The sequence below is a fragment of the Saccopteryx leptura genome, chromosome 3, assembly GCF_036850995.1.
Source record: "Saccopteryx leptura isolate mSacLep1 chromosome 3, mSacLep1_pri_phased_curated, whole genome shotgun sequence".
In the NCBI taxonomy this organism is placed as follows: Eukaryota; Metazoa; Chordata; class Mammalia; order Chiroptera; family Emballonuridae; genus Saccopteryx; species Saccopteryx leptura.
The window spans coordinates 156,500,940-156,515,151 of NC_089505.1; the positions used below are offsets into that span (position 1 = coordinate 156,500,940).

Here is a 14,212-nt window from a genome sequence, read left to right on the forward strand (position 1 = left end):
TCAGAGATTTGGTACTACAGTTTTCTGGCTTGTTTTTTTTTTTTTTTTTTAATTAATGGCCTTTTTATGTAATTTATTAAGAAGGAGCCAAATAACTATAACAAGTATTAAAATATCAATGAATATTATCTAAACAGAGGATTATGGTATTTCCCTAGGACAAAAAAAAACTTAGTAAAATTGGTATGTGCACAAGTAACATTTTATGTTTACTTGCATCGATATAATAAAATTACTTTCAAATAGCATGCCAAATAATAGATTACAGTGTAACCCTGGCTGCATGAACTTAAAGTGAATTCTAGCAAGCATAGGCCATGCAGACCAAGATTAAGAGAATCCTAGAATGGCATTAGAGATCTCACTGAGTCTATTCAATGTTATAGATGTCTGGGTGTGCAACAGACAGCCAACATTAGAACAGCAAATAATATTATGGAGTGAGGCTTGAATGTGCTATCAAAGTGATTTGTCCAAAAGTATATTAGTGTATTTAGAAAAATTGGATAATTTTTTTAAAACAAAATATGAATGTATGTAATTTCAGAAATTATAACATTTCAATATCAAGCTTGACAATGTGGAATTTAAATATTAAAATTTTAGGTTAGGATATTAAACTGACAGAGTAGAATAAATAAAAATATTTTACCTGTATTTGATCTCCAGTTTAGTTGGTCAATCAAGAAATAATTTTTATTATATCTGGCACTGAAAATATCTGGAAGATCATCATTATAATTCTTCTTGCTAGCAAAAGATCACAGAGGCTGGCCATCTTTCCTAAAGGCAAAGACATTTCAAAGGATACTATCTTTTGGATATGCCTTTCCATTTGGGGGACTCTATTCTTCTAGGAAATTAAGTTGTGGTATGAAGGAAATGGACTGTAACTGGAGAGATGAAGCATATGGGGGCCCAAGGCAGCTGAACTTTGCTGGCCTTTCATTGGAAAGACTGCCTCATGTCTAAATGTCTGCCAGTCCACAGGGAATTCCTGCTGGTCAAGCATTGTGGTGTGCTGACAGAAGCAAAAAAATAACAATGAGTCTTCATACACTTTATGGAATCTTTCTTAATTTGCAAGGAAATTAGCTTTTCACGAATACGATTTGAAGAAATTCATAGTGTCCACTTGAGAAAACACTCACACTTCCATATTACTAAGGATAAGATAGACAAGTAACACATTCTGCTCTATACTTATAAAAACACAGACAAATTATTTTATCTCTTTGTGGCTTATTTTCTTTATATGTAAAATAATGGTAATAACACTCAAATCATAGGATTACATAAGCATTAAATGAGAAAACTCATGTAAATTGCTTAAAGTAGTACATACCTGGGATATAGGAAACACTCATAATTCCTAGCTATTATTATAATTATGGAAAATCAAGAAACAAAGACCAACATCTGAAGCAAAAATAGAAGCTACACTAAGAAATCAGCAATTGCTTAGAACATATTTTGATTGATCATTCTCAGAATAAATATATTTATTGGTATGTAGCTGACACCATATTAGGGCATGCAAGTATTCTTTTTTTTCATCTATGAAAATGGAAATGATAATAGCAGTGTTCTTCATAGCATTGTTATAAGAATTTAATTATAAAACTTAGCAATTTGCCTGGCACTATTAATAAGCACTCAAAAAACACAAGTTATACAACTATTGCTAATTATTAGTATTATTAACATTATAATCTAATGAGATCAGAGTTTGAGATGAAGACATACTAATTATAATTCTATAGTAAGACAAGAACAGAAGAGTTAACATTTCAAGTCTTTGAAAAAATGAATATGGTTTTTCCAGATGGAAAAGAGGAGAAGAACATTTGTGGGTTCCCATGTGTTTTACCTAAACTTGACTTGTTTTCAAAGAGTCATTGGATCCACAATTATTCCACAGAGAAAGTGCTTTAGTACTGACCATGTCTACACAAACTAATCAATCAACAAGTAATTGAGATCAGGTTGGTGAAATATTCAGATAAATTGTAAGACAACCTCCTAGCTGGTTTTTCTATATCCACATTATCCTTCTTTAATATACTTTCATAAGGTTGACACACTAATCTTCCCAAATGCAGTTTTCATCATCTGTAACTGCCTGAGGACATAAAGTTCTCCTCAAATGCCTGCTGTATCATGGTCAAATGACTTTGTCCAGCCTTAAGGATCCTACAGTCTTGCAATTCAGAGTATCACACGAGCACCAACAGCACCTGGGAACTTATTAGAAATAGATCATCTCACAACTCATTCCAGACCTTCAAGAGTCTGCAGTTTAACAAGATCCCAAGTATGCAAATTGAAGTTTGAGAAACACTGTTCTACAGTGTCTATTAATCTAAACCAAATAAAATCACTCACCCATAATGCAAACTATAGTTCTATCAAGAAGAATTAAATCTTTTCATTAACATTTTTGCATCCAAAGCAATCACTTTGCTCATGTTCTTAACTCCACTAGACATATTTCCTTCCTGCCTACTATTTAAGTCCCATTCATTCTTGCAAGTTCAGTGAAAATTCCCGTATCTTCCACCAAACTACGACCATTCCAAGCTGCAATAAACTTGCTGAATACTCCTTGCATTTAGGTCAATAACATATCATTCTTATTTATTATTCATTCAATATTCATTGAATAATCATTTTCAAATGCTTACAATTGTTTACCAGACCCTGTAGCACTGGCCAGAATGCAAACAAGAATGCACTTTCCCTACCTTCATTAAACTCTAATCAGAGCAACAATGTTTCAGTAGAGATACCTTAAGGTCAGCAGGCAAGAAGAGCAACTGGGTAGATGTGCAGGACAGTATTATAGGATAAAGTTATGTGATTTGTGTTTTGTGGGGTTTTTTGGTTGTTGTTTTTAAAATACTTAAAGGAAGTGACATTAAAACATATTAAAACTTTTTGTGGCATAAAGTGGGTTGCACATTTCAACTGATAGAGCAAGACAAACACAAGATATATTGTGCTTTGTTTCATGTCAATTTCATAATTATATAGGCATTGTGTTTTTACAGATCAGCAATGACTTTCCTCATTCATTCAACAAATACCAGAATTTTAAAATAGTTCTTATTTGTGCTTTTCTGACTCCTTACATTTAGACATGGTAGGCACTGAATAAATACTTATTGATTGAAGACAGTCTTTGATCTCTTGTTGGGGACTAGGTTTGCACACATGGAACACCCATTGCACAAATGTAGCCCTTTCCTCCTACGGCTGCTATTCATGACATAAGGAAACGTTCATGAATTTGCAATGACACTTTAGTTTACTAGTAGTGTCTTTTGGATCAAAAAGTTCCTCCAGGGTGCCATGGAAGTTTCTGTTTCTCTGTAGCTAATGTTTGTGTTCACCAGAGACTGTGTTGGAGCACAGCCAGCCAAATGGAACTGGCTAGTAAAAGCTTTTGTGGGTGAGCGTTTTGGAAACAAGTTTCAAGACCATTTGCCAGCAAAATCTCAGCAGGTGGAATTTTAAACAACATAAATTAACGTAAAGGTTAATTTAACGTAAACCTGGAGGGGCAGGGGAGATAAAATACTTAAGGAAATATATAACATCCCCTATTCTTTGAAAATAAAAGTAAAGGTTAGTTTTTCCTGTTATTGTGAAACCATCAGTTCTTTAGATAGAAACAGATGCTCTTGGTAGACAGCCACTCTTCAAAAGACATGCTCAGAACAGCACTGGAGTACATTAAGGGTAGATATCATGCAAGACCTTTTGTGAGCCCCTTGATTCCTTCCATGTAAAGTGAGAGTGAAACAACACAAGGAAACTTCAAAACCATACAACTAAAAAAACTATTTCCAACTAACATAAACTAGAACACAAAAAGTGCACACTGCTTTGCCTGAAGAATGAGCAATTTTCACACATATACATAATCTTCAAATTGGTTACGACTTTCCTTTATCTTACTTAGCAATCTTGCTGAAGATGAGCATTCCCACATGATGTGCAATTTTCCCTTTGGCTTTTAATTTCTCTGGGTACAGAAGAAAAACTCTGGACTCTTAATTGAGCAATTAATATTTCTTAAGTGAATACAGAGTTTGAGGATAGTGCCAAAATCTTCCCTTCATCCAGAGAGAGAGGCATTGGTGCATGCGCTGTCTGGCCGCATCCGGGCTCCAGGCAGAAGAGCCAAGTGAGGACTGAAAGGGGAACTCATTGCTCTCCTCTAGTCACTCCCTGGAATCTACTGAGGTTCTTGAAAGAATGCCAGTTAGGACCGATTTACATGTTTCCTTGGAGGTTTTAGATAACTCTTCACTAAGAACTGTTTGGTTTTCTCATTCAGACTGTTTCTCCAGAATAGGATTTGCAAACTTGCTGTTTAATATGATGTTGGCGGATCATGGCTAAGTTCCCATCCCAACATAAAGCACTTGAAAAATTCATTAAGAAGTGACTCATCTTAACTTCCAGATCTAAATTTGTGGAGTGGTTCTACTATATTTTCTATAATGTCCCAGAATGCAAGCAACAGAAAATAAAGAGTTCATATGCAAACCGTTCGTGGAATATGCCTAGACAAGGAACTTACTGCTTTCTAACTTGTGCCATTGTTTAAGCACTTCAAATTGTTTTAAGCTTTTCTTTACATAGAGCTGGAATCCACTTATCTGGACTTCTACCATTTGTCTTGGTTTTCTAAAACACTACTGTCTCCTTTACATAAGAATACTCCTAAGGATATGGCTTCCAAACATCATCATTAATGAGAAATTAGCTTTTCAATAACCACATTTTTAATATTGATTGATTTTATAGAGAAAAAGAGGGAGAGAGAGAGTATGAGAGAGAGAGAGAAAAAAGCATTGATCTGTACTTATATGTGTCCTGATCAGGGATCAAACCCACAACATTTATTTATCAGGATGATGCTCTAACCAACTGAGCTATACAGCCAAGGCTCAATAACCATATTTTGAACATAGTCTGATAATACATGATTCAATTAAAGTTAAAAAAATACATATGACTTGTATTTTAAATAATGATTTTATGCTTGGTTAAATTTTGATTGAATGCTCTATTTAGTCATTTGTAATATATAAGATGCAATCTAGAAATTGCTTATTAAAGCATCATACTGGTAAACCCACCTACAGAAGGCACCTTTTAGGCTGCCTACATTAATGAAAATTTTACTAGAACTACCAAATGATGATTGGAAGAACATGCTAAAATATTTTTTGTCAGCCACTGGTGTAAAATTTCTCACCAGAGAATTATACAACTTCAGGATAAAATGTTTATTATATACACTAAAATTGTTAGGATAATGTTAGTTAGATCACTGCTTCTTATAATTTAAAAAATTTTTATTATATAGGACCAAATTAAAATATAGTTATTATTTGCAAAATTTCAAACATTTATGATAATATAATTTGCTAACATTTTAAATCAGACCTAAAGACAGTTTAAATATTTCTTATATGCCCATAAAAGCTTCTCTGGTCTTTTGAAAAATGCTAAAGTGATCATTTGTCCAACAATGAAGATGGTTAATATTCACCCAAGTGACATCAACAATTTAATGAATCGTGCCTTTCTCATAAAAATTGTATTACTGAGGCGTGGCCAAATTATGTTCATGCCTAGCACTCCATTTAAGTTTGATACTCTATAGTAGTCCTCCTATATCAATTATCCTTCTTTCTCTTACTGCTTCCAAGAAATAGAAAAAGCCTTTTTGATGTGCCAACCCAAACTATGTTCAGATATAAGGTAAAACTTCACTAGGTTCATTGAGGGTTGATATTTGAATGTCCTGGGTTGTTTCTTTTACTCATTGGCCTGCCAACTGAGGTCAGATGATCCATGGTCATGATTTGTTGGAGTGTGTTTCGAATTAGTAAAAAACTTCTCATAGAAGAACATAGAAGAAAGGTGGCAGAAATAGCAAAGGAAGAAAAAAACAATGAAGTAGACAAGTCTAAATGCGTATTCTTATCAAGTCTTTCATTTGTTCAATAGCTACAAGCCTCTCTGAAAATATTTGTATGTGTGGGTGAAGGCACATTTCCCATTAAAATATAAGAAGTGTATCAGATTCATCAGGACTTGGTTGTAAATGTGACTACACAGTTTTGGCTCATAGAGAAATGAGGGGGAAATAGCCGACTAAAGTGCGCATTGCTGCTGAGGCAACTGAATGTTGCCATAGCAATTGAGATGAAATGTGCAAGAAGTAAGATAATTAAATCTACCCCCTTAATAGTTTTGACAGTAAATGCACTGCCAATAGGAAAAGTTATCTATGGTATTAAGATAAAACACATTCCTCATGGAAAGTTGTCTTACTAGGATTTTGTTGTAACCTTTCTAAATACATTGCTTTTAGGTGTCTAATTTGAATGTTCTCTTTTAATAATCAAATACAGTTTTGACCTTGGTCTGCAGCTGCCTAGAATTTCTGCTCATTTATTGTATCATGGGAGTAGACACCTATAAAAAATATCCAATTTTTTTCCATCAAGTTTTTTTTAAAAAGTATACTAAAGCCAAAGCTGTCATATTATAGCTTGGAATTCAATAATATCTAGAACGTGCTGCCCTCTTCAGGAGCTGGTGCTTAAAAATACTTTGATAACTTTTTTAGCCATTTAGAAATTATAAATATGAGTTGTAATATAAAAAGTTGTATTAATAATTCTTTAGGAATAAAACCCACATACAATAAAATATTTCAGAGTTTAAATTATTTTCATTAAAATGTTTCATTGAAATTTCAATAAATACAAAATTTTAAAATATAATACTATTTATGATTAACTATGAAAAAGTTTCCTTAAAAGAAACTATGCTCTTGGAGAGACTTCTTAAATTATTATAGTTCAGAACTTCTGACTTCCATATTTACTATTCAAATGTTTTTATAAGAGTAAAATGTCTAAAATATAAGACATTCTTTATGTGAAAATCTTAAGTAGAAGATCCTTCAAATCTTAATTTTATTCTCCAGGCAAAAGTCAGTAAATTTGTGAACATTAATGTTTGTAGTTTGAAACTTTAGCTACTTTTCATTTGCAGAAATATTATCTTTTTTATAAATAATGATTTTAAGTTATATTAACACATAATATTTATTCAAAATACTTCACTGTAAATAATATTGAAGAATCTGAAATATCATCCAAAAAAATTCAAGAAAGTTTCCTTTCTGTATATGTTATCTATTAGAATTTTGTTAGCTATCATCTAATTTGGGCAGATGGAGATAAAATCATTGTTGTTTTTTTTCTAAATTAAATTTATGATACATAAAAAATAATAAAGAAACAGAAAATGAACAATACTTAATAACTATCAGAATATAAGTACATTTTCTTACATTCTGACAATGTTTCTTTATATTAGAACTATTAAGCTTATTTTGTACTAATTATTAAGTGTGAAAGTAAATGTTAATTTAGGAAATGTTTAAACAAATAGTTCAATAACAAATCCCATTTCAAAATACAATTTTATTCTAATTCTTATCATGTGATACAATTAAAAACTTTTATAATTAACAGTAAATAATAAGAAAACAAATGGTTCCTTACTATCATTTATTTAGTGTGGTAACGTGGGAGCTTGGACTCCTGATTTTGTTTCTCAACTTTTACATCATTTTAGTTCAAGATTTCAAGCCGAAAATTTACTTACACATCAATGGATGTAATTGTCATTATGTTGACTTCAGGAAAGTCGACTGCCCCTCAATTTTCCTTCTGAGTTTTTTGCTTCTGTACAGCTGACCCATGTGTATCAAAGTAAAAGTCAATAGAGCTAAAGGGGAAAAGGGAAAAAAACTATTGACAATATTCTCTTAATTCTATAATATTTGTTTTGTAGAAAATAAAATGTTTTAGTCCTGAAAGTACTTATCACAATAATTGCTTAATCCTGAAGTTGCTCTGTCCAAAGGCATATAATACACATTCAAGAATTTGTAAACACTAATTTGTGTTTTCTGCAATAGATTTATTTCCTTTTTGTTTTGCTGCTGATATATTATATTTGGCAGTTGGGATCCCTGTGGATGGAGGTATAATAAATGATATTTTCTTTGCTTTCCAGGGTATTTATGGCACAATGACAAATTTCATCCTTCCCAGAATGGTAAGTAAAGAGCTCTTTCTATATTTGATAGTACTAAACACAAATGAGAAAAAAGTAAATTGTTATAATAAAAATGGAATATCATTATTAAATGTGTTGAATGATCTGATAATTACAAGGTAGCTTATACTCTTGAAATAAGTAGATGTTACATTTAAATTTTATAAGCATTTCAAAATTCTCAGCAAATATGCTAGAGGCTCTTCTGAGGGAATATAAGGTTTTGCTTTCTCTGGTGGATTGCAGTTGAACATAGTGTATTCAACATTTTGTTGCCTGGGATAATTTATTTTAAAATATACACATATATAGAAATAAATGTGGTTTACAGTCTATGAGCAGAAAGAAAGAACACATCTCTGATATATACTGAGAGGGAGTGCATGAATAAGAGTCCTTTGGAATTTTTACTGTTACATAAAAACTGATTGTAATTTATCAGGTATATATTTGGCCAAGGCTTTGCAGCCTCTGTGAATTTAAAAGTATTTGTTTATTAGGAACATATATCATAAGTTCTAGGCAATTTACCTATACTGTATGATTTTATCTAAACACATAGTTTTGTTGTCTTTATGCTTTATGACTTGAAAACGTAATATTTAATTTTAGTTTTTAACATTTCACCTTTTTACAACTCAAATAACAGTAAAAATCTAATTGAGTGGGAAAAGTCAATGTGAAATGATATTGTTTATAAGTTATCACCGTCTCCTATGAAGCCTTTCCCCCCAGTGATATTTATGTAGTTATTGTATTCCGTATATAAAAAGGAATTTTTCACTGTAAAAAAAAAAATCACTTTGAAATAAACCAATCATCAAAAAGTGCTATGTTAAGTGCAAAATCAAGGGCACAGAATACAGACATTTGTTGTGTGCATGTGTGCTTGTGTATTGAGGAAAGAGAGTATTGGGATCATATGGTGGGCTTAGAAAAACACTAGAAATAAATTTACTAGCCTTCACTCCTTTTCACTTTCTACATTTCTTATACTAAATATGTATTAATCTTATAATCAAAACAAAAGCATTTTTTAGTAATATGCTTTTCAAAACAGTATTTTTTTTTTATAATTTTATTTTTTTTAATGGGGTGACATCAATAAATCAGGATACATATATTCAAAGATAACAAGTCCAGGTTATCTTGTCGTTCAATTATGTTGCATACCCACCACCCAAAGTCAGATTGTCCTCTGTCACCTTCTATCTTGTTTTCTTTGTGCCCCTCCCCACCCCCTATCTCTCTCCCATTCCCCCCTCCCCCCCCCCCCCGTAACCACCACACTCTTATCAATGTCTCTTAGTTTCACTATTATGTCCCACCTACGTATGGAATAATACAGTTCCTGTTTTTTTCTGATTTACTTATTTCGCTTCGTATCATGTTATCAAGATCCCACCATTTTGCTGTAAATGTTCCGATGTCATCATTTCTTATGGCTGAGTAGTATTCCATAGTGTATATGTGCCACATCTTCTTTATCCAGTCATCTATTGATGGGCTTTTTGGTTGTTTCCATGTCCTGGCCACTGTGAACAATGCTGCAATAAACATGGGGCTGCATGTGTCTTTACGTATCAATGTTTCTGAGTTTTTGGGATATATACCCAGTAGAGGGATTGCTGGGTCATAAGGTAGTTCTATTTTCAGTTTTTTGAGGAACCACCATACTTTCTTCCATAATGGTTGTACTACTTTACATTCCCACCAACAGTGTATGAGGGTTCCTTTTTCTCCACAGCCTCTCCAACATTTGCTATTACCTGACTTGCTAATAACAGCTAATCGAACAGGTGTGAGGTGGTATCTCATTGCCGCAAAACAGTATATTTATTATTGAAATATGTACATAAAAAATTTGAAGAATTACTTCTTTGTACTAATTTCATAATCAAAATGATCTTGTACAATTTAAAAAAACTCATCTAATCTCAGAAGAAACTAAAAATATAAAATAGAAATTGGATAAAAAAATGAAAAGTTTAAAGTGAGGGTAAAGAAACTACTTTTATTAATTTTACCCCAATACTACTAGAATTTGGGCATACTTGTGAGAAAAAAACCTTTAAAAACTAAAATAAAAAGGCTGCAACTTCACATTGGTTTTCAATATATAAGAATATGTTATTTATAAACATTTTTTTCAGAAGAACAAAAGGTCTAGCTAGATAAAGTCTATATAACGCATGAAGGTAAAACTTTAAAAATAAACTCACACTTTAAATTCATAGATCAAGCTACTCAATAATAACAGAAGACTTTGATCTAACATTTACTGTAAAATTTACCCATCTATAAACAATTGTCATCTTTGTAACTTTAATGTGCAGAATTATTTTAAGATCCAAAATTAAGAGAAATTAAAGGATAATAGGCTACTAGACAAGTATAAAGAAACATTAGCTCAAGACTTGCTTTTAACTTAAATAATGTTAACAAATCATTAAATAATGCTAATAAACCAAAAGTTAATAGTAAACATAAATGTGCAACTAATAGATCATTTTTGAGATTAAAGTTTTCTTTTCAAGAATAATTTATTAAAGGGTGAAGATTTATCACAAAAGTATAAATTGTATTTATATCTCATATGTTCAGCAACCTAATCTGGAAAACAAGCTGATAATTTTAGAAGATACCCAGAGAGTGGGGAAAGTGCTCTAACAAGCACTTTTCTTTTTTTAATTTTATGTATTGATTTTAGGGAAAGAGAGAAATAGAGAGAGAAACATCGATTTGTTGTTCCACTTTTTTATACATTCATTGGATAATTCTTCTGTGTACACTGACCACCATGGCATATCTGGACAATGCTCTAAGTAGCTGAGATACCGGCCCGGACTCTAATAAGCACCCTTCTATATTTGATAGTACTGAACACATGATAGAAGGTGTATTGTTATAATAAAAGTGGAGCATCTATTATTATTCATATTAATGCTTCCCAAATTTTCACTCCCAGAACTGGTTGTATGATTGTCTAGCTCACAAACTAAAAGGGACACTATAAAAGCTTAGAGGAACCAGAAAGGAATTCGCTAAAACATTAAAAGCTATTTGCACCTCTTCCCTAGAAGCGAAAATTGAGGGACCAAAGACTAGCTGTATGATTTGAGTAAGCTATTTCATATACTTGGGTTTAAAATTCCTGATGTGTTAAATCATGCAGTTATACTGGATGATTTTTGATAAGATCTAAATTCCTTTGTAGCTCTAGAATTTTGCAATAAAATGATATACCCTTAAACTTACCATACAGAGAATAAGTTAATACTGTGAGATTTGGAGTTGTTAGCATGAAAAAGGTTTTAATGAATAAAAGGGTAAGTTTCACTCGTTTGCCAAATTCACTTATATCGAGTCTCATCCAAATTATATTGCATAACAGATTGTATATGTATTGTATATTTTGATAATATTCTTTCCATATTGTTATTTTTTAAATGTACCTTAAAATTTAACCTGAATTTTCTCACTTTGCTTTTAATGAGATAATACTGTATATTATGTGTGAGAGAAAATCAAGCATCAGCCTTTTTAAAGAGTGGGGAGCAAAATTCCTACATGTATTTGTATATGAAAATGTATATTTCTAATAATTTTATGCTGCCCAGATTCAAATCTGATATATTGGAGGATCAAAATTTATAATTTTTTTTATCCACTCTATACCATCTTTGGTAAAACTAACATATCATGACAGTTTAGAAAGCAAATAAACAAAGTTAACCTCCTGTCCATAAGCAAGATTAATATACCAAATTATTGGGTAAATAAAACATCTGCTCGTTCAAACTTTTCCTTTTGGATTTGTAAGTGTGCAAATTTAAGCATGCAGCCAGTTTGAATTTACTATGTGAACTGAATTGAAATGTAGATATATACTTTTTGACATGTATCTATTAAAGCTGAACTTTAAAAACAATAAATTTTCAGCATTACCAAGTTTTTAAAATAGATTAGTAATAAATGTCAATTATTTAAATAAAGCAAATTTCTCAATGTAATGAATCTGCATTTCAACAAAATAGATATTTTACTCCTAGTTCTGGCTGTACTTAATGAACAAAGATTGAATGCAAATTTTCATAAATAGTCACAGCATCTAGTCTTCAATCAACATTATATTTTATTTCTGAGAACATTGATAAAAATGTTTTATTTCATTAATGACAAAAATTCCATATTGGAGTTAACAAAAACCAATAGTTATTTTGCCATTTATCTTTTAAAGTTCTTCAACATTTTTCAATATATCCAATGTCAATTTTTAGGTTAGATGATAATATATAATATTAAAGCATTATTAATTGGCCAACAGATTGATTAGTTTGAAGATTTTGAAAAAAGCAAAGATAAAAACAGTCCTCTTCTTTTCCTTCAATTAAATTTGCATGCAATTATGCCTATAGATTATAGACCTCTTTTGGGATTTCTGGTTTCAAACAAACTTTTTGGTTCATTTCACAACAATAATATTCATCTTAATTAGCAAAAAACAATTGATGGGCTTTTTACAAGAGGGAGTTCACTCAATGCACTGATTACTGCCAATAGATTATCCTGTTTTAAAAAAAAAGTCCTGCTTTTAAAACAGCCAAATATGTTATCAGTTAGTAGCTATTGCATTAGAGACAGGATGTCTTTCTTGAAGAGTGGTTGATAGGGTTTTTTTTTAACCTCCAAACTTTCCTAAGCAATATCCAAAGTGGGTTCTGAAATGATTTATTACCATTTTACATCAGTTCAAATATGCAAATCAAAATGATGCAATAAATAAAAAGTGTTATTGAATCGCTTTACATGATTTATAAAGTTAAAATACCTGCTTCCCATTTTTAGAGGAAAAATGCTTTTCAATATTTAGTAGCTAAAAAATAAAATTGCTAATACATAGTAAGAAATGACAAATCATAAATATCCTAAACCCCTGTGACCCTTCAAGTTCTCTGTGTATCCTTTTAAAATTCCTTAACATTCTTTAATCAAAGCTAAATATCCTAAATTTTCTCTATCCCTTGCTTTTCCTTGTAATTTTGTCTCATGTATTTGAATCTCTACACATATTATTTGGTTTACATGTTTGCAATAACAGGTAAATGAAAATATACTTGTAACTTTTCCATTCAACATTAAGTTCTGAAGTTCAACCATTTGCAGCACATCAATATAATTCATTTGTTTACACTGTTTTATAGTATTCCATTCTCTGACATAATTTATTTGTCTTCTTTAACACTGATGGATATTGGGGTTGCTTCCAGTCTTTTGTCTTTTTTTTCTACTATTACATATTATGCTGCTATGAACATTTTGAACATGTATCAGTTGATATGGATAGAAGTTTCTCTGGGGCAAGTGGTTTTTAACCTCAAATGAGGTCAAAATATTTCTCAATGTGAGGAAAGGTTTTTGGTTTCATAACTTGGGAAGTGCTACTGGTTTCTAGTTGGGAGAGGGCAGGGATGTCCTGAACATCATATAAGACACAGGGCAGCCCCACAATAAAGGATTATTTGAACTAAAATGTCAGTTGTGTAAGTTTGAGAAACTGCTCTAGAATATATGCTTGAAAATCAAAATGCTGGGTCATATAGTATGAAAAATTTCAAATTTATCAGATAATCCCTAACTGTGATACTTTAAAATATCAATTTTACACCCCTCCCAGGAGCATAAAGATAGATGTTCCAGTGGTGCTGCATTCTTGTTAGCACTTAATATTGTCAGATACTTCCAGGGTTTTTAAAATCTATTTTGTAAATGTGAAATAAAACCACCTCATAGTTTCTATTATAGTCTGTCCTAGTCATTTTAAAACTGGAATTACGGAACAGACTCTCAGGCAAAGTGAGAATTTATTGGTTGATGGATCCCAAGGAAGGCTGATTCTGAGCCTTAATTCTAGTTATTAAACTTTCTAAGGGTCCATGAACCAGTAAATTGCCTTTGCTTATTTGAGTTGCTTCTGTAACTTGCAACCAAAACAGTCCTGATAAGTACACTTTTATAAAGAAAATTAAATTCTGAGATGGTTTCCCTGCATGCT

General features: G+C 31.6%; 1 protein-coding gene across 1 annotated transcript in view; it reads left to right on the plus strand.

The window, feature by feature from the left end:
• ADGRL2 (adhesion G protein-coupled receptor L2) overlaps positions 1-14,212 on the plus strand; it is a 555,395-nt gene that overhangs the window by 314,646 nt on the left and 226,537 nt on the right. The window contains exon 3 of the mRNA XM_066376638.1: positions 8,116-8,157. The gene's annotated coding sequence lies outside the window, so the exon portion shown is untranslated. The remainder of the gene's footprint in view (positions 1-8,115; positions 8,158-14,212) is intronic.